We start from the raw sequence: 10,746 nt of genomic DNA, 5'->3' as shown, positions 1-10,746 counted from the left end.
TAATGTCCATTGCTCGTGTTTCGTGGCCCAAGCAAGTCTCTTCTTATTATTGGTGTATTCAACCATGAAGGCCTGATTCACGCAGTCTCCTCTGAACAGTTGTTGTTGAGATGTGTCTGTTACTTGAACTCTGTGAAGCATTTATTTGGGCTGCAATTTCTGAGGCTGGTAACTCTAATGAACTTGTCCTCTGCAGCAGAGGCAACTCTGGGTCTTCCTTTCCTGTGGCTGTCCTCATGAAAGCCAGTTTCATCATAGCGCTTGATGGTTTTTAAACACATTAAGAAGGAAAGAAATTCCACAAATTAACTTTTAACAAGACACACCTGTCAATTGAAATACATTCCAGGTGACTACCTCATGAAGCTGGTTGAGAGAATGCCAATAGTGTGCAAAGCTGTCATCAAGGCAAAGGTTGGCTTCTTTGAAGAATACCAAATCTAAAATATTTTTGGGGTTACTTGTATGGACATGTCTGCTCTACTTAAAATTACAACCAACTAATTGCAGCATTACCGCAAAAATGGAAGAGGCAAGTGGAAGCGGAAGAAAGTAAGAAACTTGTCTGTTGACACTGCAGTAATGACCAAAATTGGCTAAAGAAAATTGTGATAAATTAAAAAAGTATACCAGTTTAATTTAAGGAACACAAAATTGATTGCATACATAGATTTCAAAATAGTTGGGAAGAGATTTTTTGCTGTACCTATGCCATGGCACATGGTTTATGAACTGATACACAAAACAACGCTGTATTCAAAACTTTTCTTTTTTTGTTTTTCTATTTAAATTATTATCTAAAATATTTGCAACCAATAGAATGTTATAAACTGTATGTATGGGGGATGCAACCATCCCAGCTCTGCAGATTTTGCTGTGAAGAGAAAAAAACATTAGACCATTTGTTTTGGTACTGTCCGTATGTAGCTTATTTTTGGTAGCAGGTTTAGGAATGGCTGAAGAACTGCAACATTCACCTGGAGCTAAATCTGCAAATAGCACTGCTGGGTTCAATAATATAATAATACTCTTAGCAAAACTGTTTATATTTAATTTACAATATGCAAAATCTATGAGCATAAAAGTTTCAGAACTTTTGTGAAACAGCACAGTTGAAAGATATATGGCAAATATAAATCAAAACTGGACGGTGTTCAGAGATAGATGGGAGGGGTTGAGTAGAGCTGAAGGGTGGGACTAAAAACAAGCAAAAGATAACTACTGTAAAATAATACTTGGTCTGTAAAAATGGATACAGTATGTATAAACTGTAAGTAGAAGCATAAGTGTTGTTGTCCATTAGTTTACTCAAATTAGGGGAGGGATGGTATGGTTTGGAGAAAATAATAAAGGAAAATATCTAGATAAAAAAAATATATATATATATATATATATATATATATATATATATATTTATATATATATATTTTATACAGTATGTATTTACCAAAAATATATGGGAGATTGGAAATTACGTAGACAATTACATTTCAATTTCTAGTAGATACTACTACCACAAAGCAGACTTCCCAAAACAGGCTATTATTGTAATGAAACCGCAGGGAGCAGGTCTCGAACCCTCGACCCTCTAGCCCGAGGTCCGGCGCGATATCGACTGTGCCGCAAAAGCACGCTCATGCGGCAGAGTTGATTTCCGCGTTTATAAATCCAGGGTCGATACATTATTATACAGGTAAAAGTGGCGTCATGTTATTTATTTTTTTTAAGAAAAAGTACACGGTTAGTCAATAGAGAATTATATGGTTTATACAAGGAGATCTTGGTTCATGCTGAGACATCAAAACATCTGTAAAATATACATTTAATATGATTCCTTATTGATACATTTGATCGGTACCAATTCAGACAAACTGAGCATGCGTGAGAAATACATTATGCGGAAGTCTCAATCTGGTACCATGTAACAGCCAGTATTTCACAGATAGCATTAGCAACCTGCTATGGAATGAACACTCATACTACAAGCACAACGTTGATCACTTTCCAGATTAGGTGTCAAATACATACAGGCCAATATGGGACAATACAACTAAGACAGGCAATTATCCGTTGAAGTTGTAAAACACAATACACTCAACAACGGACAGCTATATCAATTCAGTAAGCAGTTCAGGCGAGCTAACGTTAGCTAGCCAGATTAGCTATGTTCAAACAACGCAAACGAGTGATTTGTCAAATCAGTCATTTATCAGAGTTTAGGCAGATCTAGATCAGTTTCTTTGCATGTTACTGTACGTTGCTGACTATGTTGCAACACATAACATACAATATACTGATCTCTATAAATAAATCAGAAACCATAGGAGGAATAGGAGCTAACATCCAGATTAAAGGGTTCATACACTGTATTGCTGAGCCGAAGTAGCGGAGCTCCAGTGGCGCAATCGGTTAGCGCGCGGTACTTATATGACAGTGCATTGTAGAGCTATGCCGAGGTTGTGAGTTCGAGCCTCACCTGGAGCAGTGTTTTTACTAAGAGAGAGCGATATAGGTATGTATTATCCCATTGAAGTTGTATTAACATGGAATACGTTGACCAGCCACGCAGTACCTAAACGATCGTTGTCTGACAATTCGACAGTTCAGCAGCATAGACAAAGAATATACCCTGCATGAATTGTATTTTCTTGTCTCTAGCCTCAATCTAGTACATAATGTAAGCAGAGTACGTTAGTTTAAATCAAGATTCGTATTCACATACAACAATTGGATGAATACGCTACCATTTCTTAGCAACATTTTATCATTCAAATATATTCCTGCTGATTTATGTTGTGCTCTTGCACATGGGTCAAGGGGAGCCTGATGATCACATTCACATCCCTGCCTGCTTCAAAATGAAATCATACAACAAAATACAGTAGCTATTATGCACACTCCCTTGCAACGCACCTCAATGTGTAGGCATTTTTCTTGCCCTTTCCCTCATAAGAGTATTGATATTCTGACCTCTATGTGAAATCTTTTCATGATAGGCTATCAATGTTCTAGTTATTCTGCTTTTGTGTTATGATTTGGTGGGAGGACTTTGCTTATATAAACGTGCAAGTATAGTGTTAGTTTTTAGCTATAAATGTCAGAGTGCATGTTTGTTGTGAACTCATACTGTATTTCATCAACTGAGCTGAAGTAGTTCCCTCTTATTATCTATAGGAGGCAGCATGAGTGACTTGCAGTTTAACTTCACTAGAGGGGTTGGTCTTTGATAATGAACTGCATTTGTTCTTGGACAAGGTGAGAGGGACTGTAGTTGAGATTCTCGGATCTTCCTGTCCGGGTTGGCGCCCCCCTCGGGTTCGTGCCGTGGGGGAGATCTTTGTGGGCTATACTCGGCCTTGTCTCAGGGGAGTAGATTGGTGGTTGAAGATATCCATCTAGTGGTGTGGGGGCTGAGCTTTGGCAAAGTGGGTGGGGTTAGGATCATGCTACCTGGCCTGATGACTCCTTGTTGTCCCCAGTCCACCTTGTCATGATACTGCTCCAGTTTCAACTGTTGTGCCTGCGGGTATGGAACCTTGACCTGTTCAGTGGACGTGCTACCTTGTCCCGGACCTGCTGTTTTGGACTCTCTCTCTACCGCACCTGCTGTCTCTAACTGTGAATGATCGGCTATGAAAAGCCAACTGACATTTACTCCTGAGGTGCTGACCTGTTGCATCCTTTACAACCACTGTGATTATTATTATCTGACCCTGCTGGTGATCTATGAATGTTCGAACATGTTGGCCATGCACTGTTATAATCTCCACCCTATACAGCCAAAAGAGGACTGGCCACCCCTCAGAGCCTGGTTCCTTTCTAGGTTTCTTCCTAGGTTCTTGCCTTTCTAGGGAGTTTTTCCTAGCCACCGTGCTTCTACATCTGAATTGCTTGCTGTTTGGTGTTTTAGGTTGTGGTTTCTGTACAGCACTTTGTTACATTGGCTGATGTAAAATGGGCTTTATAAATCAATTTGATTGATTTGATTGATTGAGGTAATCTACCAGATTACATTAGAATGTTGTAGTTACTATACTCTATTTCTCATTGCCAGCCTGTTATGTCTTGTATCAAGTCCCACTGGGGGGCGCTGTTATCCATGCTATGAGTGGGGTATACCATCTCTGGTTACATCAATGAGGTTTGGTGGCTGGTAGTGAATCGCTACGACTCTTTATTTGAATGAAAACAGCATTTAGACACATTTGATTGATTTATCATTCCCAACATTTGTGTTTGTTTGAAATGTTAGAATGTTTTCCTATACTGATTACGTGTGTGTGCGTGCGCTTGTCTGACGAAAAAGACAGTTAGCAAAATGAACAGTCTATAATTTTAACATTACAATGCTTCCTGAACTTGATCAGAATGTTCTATACTAGTTGGATGTTAAAGAAATGCAATAGACTATTAAAACATTGTGAAATATAAATGTTGCTGGGAAGAACACGTTGAACACCTGGACAAATAGATTAGGGGAATGTATAAAAGCTGAAAAGAAAACTCTCTAGGAATAGGCTTTACGCTGTTATTTAGGTAGTACCTAATTCATTTAAACAACCTTATGTGAGTTAGCCCTATATCGGACGACATAGCACGACGCGCATTAGTGCGTGCGGTGTCCTATAGAGCAGTGGTTAAAAACTGTGGGTCGAGACGGCAGGGGTCAAAGGTGGGTTGCTGGATGACATTGCCCCCCCCCCCACCTCCATAAAAATATAGAAAAACACCTTCAGTGTAAACTTCAATCACTAAAACCAAACAGAAAGTATGTAGAAAAGATAATGGACCTACACACTGAGTGAACAAAACATTAGGAACACCTGCTATTTCCATGACATAGATTGACCAGGTGAATCAATGTGAAAGCTATAATCCCTTATTGATGTCACCTGTTAAATCCACTTCAGTCAGTGGAGATGAAGGGGAGGAGACAGGTTAAAGAAGGATTTTTAAGCCTTGAGACAATTGAGACATGGATTGTGTACGCATGCCATTCAGAGGGTGAATGGGCCAGATGTAAGTGCCTTTGAACAGGGTATGGGATATGTGCCAGGCACACCGGTTTTAATGTGTCAAGAACTGCAACGCTGATGGGTTTTTCACACTCAACAGTTTCCAGTGTGTATACAGGAATGGTCCACCACCTAAAGGGCATCCAGCCAGCTTGACACAACTGTGGGAAGCATTGGAGTCAATATGGGTCTGCATCCCTGTGGAACGCTTTCGAGGACTTGTAGAGTCCATGCCCCTACGAATTGAGGCTGTTCTGAGGGCAAGGGGGGGTGCATGTAAGGGATTTCCTCCTCTTCTTCCGAAGAGGAGAGGCGAAAAGGATCAGAGGACCAATATGCGGCGTGTCCATGGTTCTTTTAATACGTAAATGTACACATGAACAACTGACTACAAAAACAAGAACCGTGAAAACCCAAAACAGTCCTATCTGGTGCAAACACAGAGACCGGAACAATCACCCACAAACACACAGTGAAACCCAGGCTACCTAAGTATGATTCTCAATCAGAGACAACTAATGACACCTGCCTCTGATTGAGAACCATACTAGGCCGAAACATAGAAATACCCAAATCATAGAAAAACAAACATAGACTGCCCACCCCAACTCATGCCCTGACCATACTAAATAATGACAAAACAAAGGAAATAAAGGTCAGAACGTGACAGTGCAACTCTATATTAGGAAGATGTTTGTACACTTAGTGTATATTTTTCAATAATAGTTTAGAGTCTTTGAGAATTTACAATCAACTAAATAAAAGCTTGACAATCAGGCCCCCATTGATTGTGTTATAATGTTTGAGGGTAAGAACACAGCATCAGCCATGTCAAAATGTGTAGAATTGGCTTTTTTTTAAAATAAGTTATTTCAGCTCCATGGCAGGATGTGTGGAATTACAGGAGATTAGCTATTAAACTCCACATTTTTCTGTCCGCTGCCAAGATAATATTTTGTACTTATTCTTTGGTCTGTATGTTTTTTCAGCGCTCAACCCCTATGGTGGGTCACAAAGCAAAAACGTTTTTGAACCCCTGCTATATAGAGCTCCTACAACTGTATACGTGAGTTTGAGTGGATGGATCCATTTTGAAGATGAGCAACACATGATAGAGGAGAGAGATTTACTGTAGAGAAAACTGAGCAGAGAGCTTTGGCAGCTGGCCTCCCCGTCTACTCCCCTCTCCCCCTCCTCCTCTTCCCGACCTCAATACACACACACTCAGATTTCGACATCATCCCAATTTAAATGACTAAGATTCATATAATTGACTGTTACACGGAAAGAACACAGCTGATTTAAAAAACATGGTCTGTTGAGGGATTTAACCTTCGTTCATTTAGTGCCCTCCCAGGAACACTTGAGGCCAGATGCAATTAGCATGAGATCAGTGGAAAACAAGGTCACAGGAGGGGAGGAACTTGTCCCTCGTGCACTACAAAAATGAAAAACCATCTTCCCACCAGTACTCTCAAGACTCTCACAAGCTCTGTAGCTTACCCTTTTTCACTTACGTTCAGTATGGAGGAGTTTTGTTTATTTCCTGAAGGGATGTAGCGTCTCCAACAAATTGTCAGTCAGAGTTCTCAAGTGGACAATTGGACACGAGAACCAGGCCCTTAGGTGGCCACTTCTCCAAATATTTCGGTATAATATGCTCAATCTGCAGGTTTTCTTTGAGTCTGCAATTCCTCTGTTGGCATAGTGGAGGCATTAGCCCCAGTAAGACAGGTTCTTGTACTGCACCCTGGGAGTTGTAGGCCCCTCTTGCGGTTCTCTGCCCATGCAGGCCGTCTCTAAAGTTGCACATGCACCCTCTCATGCATGCACACAAACAGCAATGGAGTCCCTCATCACCATATCCTGTCTACACTTGTGGAGGCTGTGTGTTGTAATGCAAGCTCGTCTGTTCAGCATAGACAGGTTTGGATGGAGACATGCCAAACACACCATCATCACCACAATGCACTTGTCTGTCCAAACATTTCCAGGAATGTTCTTTTTCCTCTGAGATGTTTTATTTTTTCTCTCCTCTCCTCACACCACATTTTACTTCTCACTCAACTCAAATGTGCCCTTGGGTAAATTAGGCATGGGTTCTTCACTAACGTATTGTAGAGACCTTCAGGTGGTAGGGTGAGCCGACCCTGCCCCTGGCTGGCAGCACCAGTCACGTTCCTTGTTTATTATGTTGCCGTGGTAACAGAAGAGGGGGAAGCTGCACGTAGGATTGGGGATATAGCTAGTTGGGAGAGCACCATTTTCTCTCTCGTTATTATCTCTCTGGGGAGATACCTCCTGCTGTACTGGGATTTATGGGTAGCTAGTTCAGGCTAGGTTTGTTGTTTTGTGCAGCTCCCCGCTACCCCCATGCAGTGTAACATTAAAACGCCTGTGCAGTGTAACATTAAAACGGACACAGAGGGCATAAACACCACATTGGTTGTCAGAAGTGGGATTGTGCGGTGAGGAATGCACAGGTGGACGTGTGAAGGGGCTTGAAAGAAAGTAGAAGCATGGGAACATGCGATCCTCTCGATATGAGCCGCGTTACAATTCCCACCAAAAGGGTTAAACCTATTGGTGTAATGTAGGGTGATTGCCTTTTACACCAGAGACCTGAGTGTGTTCCTGCCCCCTCTGTTCGCTACAAGATTTTGTGTGGGTTGTGTAGGCTAAATGATGAGCAGGACTGTACTGAAGCGCTGAATGTGTGTTTGTGTTGTTCATGTAGTTGTTTGTGTGCACTTCTTATGTGACACAGGTATGTGTTCCAGCGAACTGGCACACATAGTTTTTCCCATTCCAGAGTTGTATTGTGCTGGATGGTGTTCTGTCGCATTGATTTCACAAAGTCTCCATATATCAAAGCTAAATTCCTCTTAAAATCACCTTTCTCAGTCTGTGGACTAAATATGGCATGATTTAGGCCTAGCAGCTAATGTAAGGGTTTGGTTCATCAACTTATTGGTATAAATTAAAAATGTCACCTTTATTTTTTACCAGGTTAGTCTCATTGAGATTAAACATCTATTTTTTTAAGACAGACCAGACCAAAAGACAGTAGCGGCACATTAAGTTGAATACAAAGAGACGTTTGAAACATAGAATACAAAGCCCTACAGTTGAATAAAAACAGAAATGTACACATTGAGCAGGCAAGATGCTTTGGAGAAGTGCGGTGCATCCAGGGGTCAAACAGAAACTTTAGTCAGACCCTTTTCGGGGGAGAGAAGACCCGTGAAAGGGCAAGACAGTGGTGAGACTTGAAAATAAACACTGTGTGAAGCGTTTTTTGAGCGTGGTGGTTGGGCCTGTTTCTTTATCTCCTCATTCATCTACCCTGGGGTGACCCGACCAATCATTCAGGGGACAATCAATCAATCACTCTTTCTTAGCCTACTCATCTTTAAAACCCTTTAACACTAAGGATACTGCAGTGGTGTAGTAACATAGGGGAAGACTGGATCCCGTATGACTGTATGTGCACACAACGTTTAAGAAGAGACAGAGCAGTCAATATTAAGTTTCACATTTTTATTGTCACGTGCTCTGGTGAAATGCCTTTCCTGCTAGTATGTAGTGAAGCTTTGAACAGAGAGGAAATCCTATTAGTATTTAGTTGTAGTTATAGATGCTGGAAATCCTTTAGTTATAGTTGTTTAGTTTAGTTGTCACGATCACTCCTTTATTCGAGGAACAGATGGTTGAAATATGAATTTCCCAATTTTATCTGAGCCCAGCATCAACACTGGATTCAAAACAGCTGTTTTCACTGTGTGTTTGCCAAGACTATTGAAGTAACCGTATAAAATGGATGTGGGAAATACATCCACTCTGTAAAACAGAATCATTATCGCATATTTTACAGTCAAATGAAACAAAACCCCTTTGCCGTACAACAATGTCAGTCAGTTCCTCTAATTGTCGAGAGACGTTGTCCCACAACTCTGTGGGACGTAATGCAGGTGATTCAATGTTTTGAAAGGCCTCATGCAACTGTACGCATATAATCTTTAGATCTCGGCCCCCTCGTGACTAACGACAGAGCTATGTGTCATGAGCTATAATTCACGTGTCTTTGCTTAGCACTGAGTGCTAGGCGTCTGGGAGCAGTGACATAGTGGCCCGTGGGGCTGTACTCATTATGTGTGAAGGTATAATTATTATCATTATTTTGATTTCCTTCCCACAGAGCTCGCACCCCGGGCAGGTTGGTGATGAAGAGCCTGTCAGAGCGCCAAGGGGAAGTGATGTCATGGCGCTCTAGGCAGAGGAACAGCAGACTGGAGGTCAGGGTTTGGGGTTTGTCAGAAAGTTTTTTTTTTGTGTCTCTCTTTTGCTGCAACTCGGGGACAGGGAGGATGAGGGAGTTGTGGTGCGAGAGAGAGTTTCTGCTTCATTTCAGTTTCTCTCTTTCAGTTTCTCCACGTTCTTGCTGAATTTGCTTGGTTCCTTGGTTAGAAGTTCTCAGGTGTGTGCTGCTGTTGTAGATTCAAACTCAGCCACACGTATGTTAGTCTTTAGTATAAGACTTTGTGAAGTTTATGGGTTGTGTGTCTCACTAACAACTTGGTCAAATGTAAAAACCCAATTACACTGTATATATGTGTTCCTAAATACAATAAACATTATATGTTTCAAGCCTCAAACATACTCACAATAACATGACAATAACATCGCGTGTGGGTGTGTGTTTGTGTTCCTCTGTGAGCTCGATCCCAACGTGGCTATGAAGGCTCTCTGATAACGTAGCAGAGAGTAGCAGGGAGGCAGTGGTAGCTTCCAGAGGACTCTGAGCCTGATGAACTCTCAGTGCTGAACACTGTGTTGAGGTGGAGGAGCCAAGTACACTTTGGAGATGGATGAGGGGAGGGGGGTGTCCAGAGAATATAGGGTCCATTGGCTCACCTCCCCCTGCGCCTCCTTAAGCTAATCAAACATCACTCCGACAGCCCTGCTCCTTTGCAAACTCCCATCACACACTCTACTCCCTCTCTCCTTGTCTCCTCCCCTTTCTCTTTGTCTCTCTTTCTAGAAAGGACACTGGATTGACAGGATTTATAGCACTTCAGACTTGCTTTACTACCCCTCAGGTCTCTAACAATACCTCTTTGCATGCATGCGTGTGGGTACGTGTGTGGGTATGTGCTTTCCTGTACAGTGCCTTGCAAAAGTATTCACCCCCCTTGGCGTTTTTTCCTATTTTGTTGCATTACAACCTGTAATTTAAATGGGTTTTTATTTGGATTTCATGTAATGGACATACATAATATAGTCCAATTGGTGAAGTGAAATGAAAAAAAGAATACATTCAAAACGGAAAAGTGGTGCGTGCATATGAAGCCCCTAAATAAGATCTGGTGCAACCAATTACCCTCATAAGTCACATAATTAGTTAAATAAAGTCCACCTGTGTGCAATCAGTGTCACATGATCTGTCACATGATCTCAGTATATATACACCTGTTCTGAAAGGCCCCAGAGTCTGCAACACCACTAAGCAAGGGGCACCACCAAGCAAGCAGTACTATGAAGACCAAGGAGCTCTCCAAACAGGTGAGGGAAAAAGTTGTGGAGAAGTACAGATCAAGGTTGGGTTATAAACCAATATTCGAAACTTTGAACATCCCACAGAGCACCATTAAATCCATTATAAAAACATTTAAAGAATATGGCACCACAACAAACCTGCCAAGAGATCCACCATCCAAAACTCATGGACCAG

At 41.6% G+C, this 10,746-nt stretch overlaps 1 non-coding gene across 1 annotated transcript; it reads left to right on the top strand.

Annotated features, from left to right (window-relative positions):
- Window positions 1–2,390: 2,390 nt before the first annotated feature.
- Window positions 2,391–2,484, top strand: trnai-uau (transfer RNA isoleucine (anticodon UAU)). The gene is made up of 2 exons: window positions 2,391–2,428; window positions 2,449–2,484. It is a non-coding gene; the product is annotated as a tRNA-Ile (tRNA).
- The last annotated feature ends 8,262 nt before the right edge of the window (window positions 2,485–10,746 follow it).

Source organism: Oncorhynchus clarkii, chromosome 23, assembly GCF_045791955.1.
Source record: "Oncorhynchus clarkii lewisi isolate Uvic-CL-2024 chromosome 23, UVic_Ocla_1.0, whole genome shotgun sequence".
Classification (NCBI taxonomy): Eukaryota; Metazoa; Chordata; class Actinopteri; order Salmoniformes; family Salmonidae; genus Oncorhynchus; species Oncorhynchus clarkii.
The sequence above is the reverse complement of the archived record's forward strand: the minus strand, read 5'-3'. Positions and strand labels throughout refer to the sequence as shown.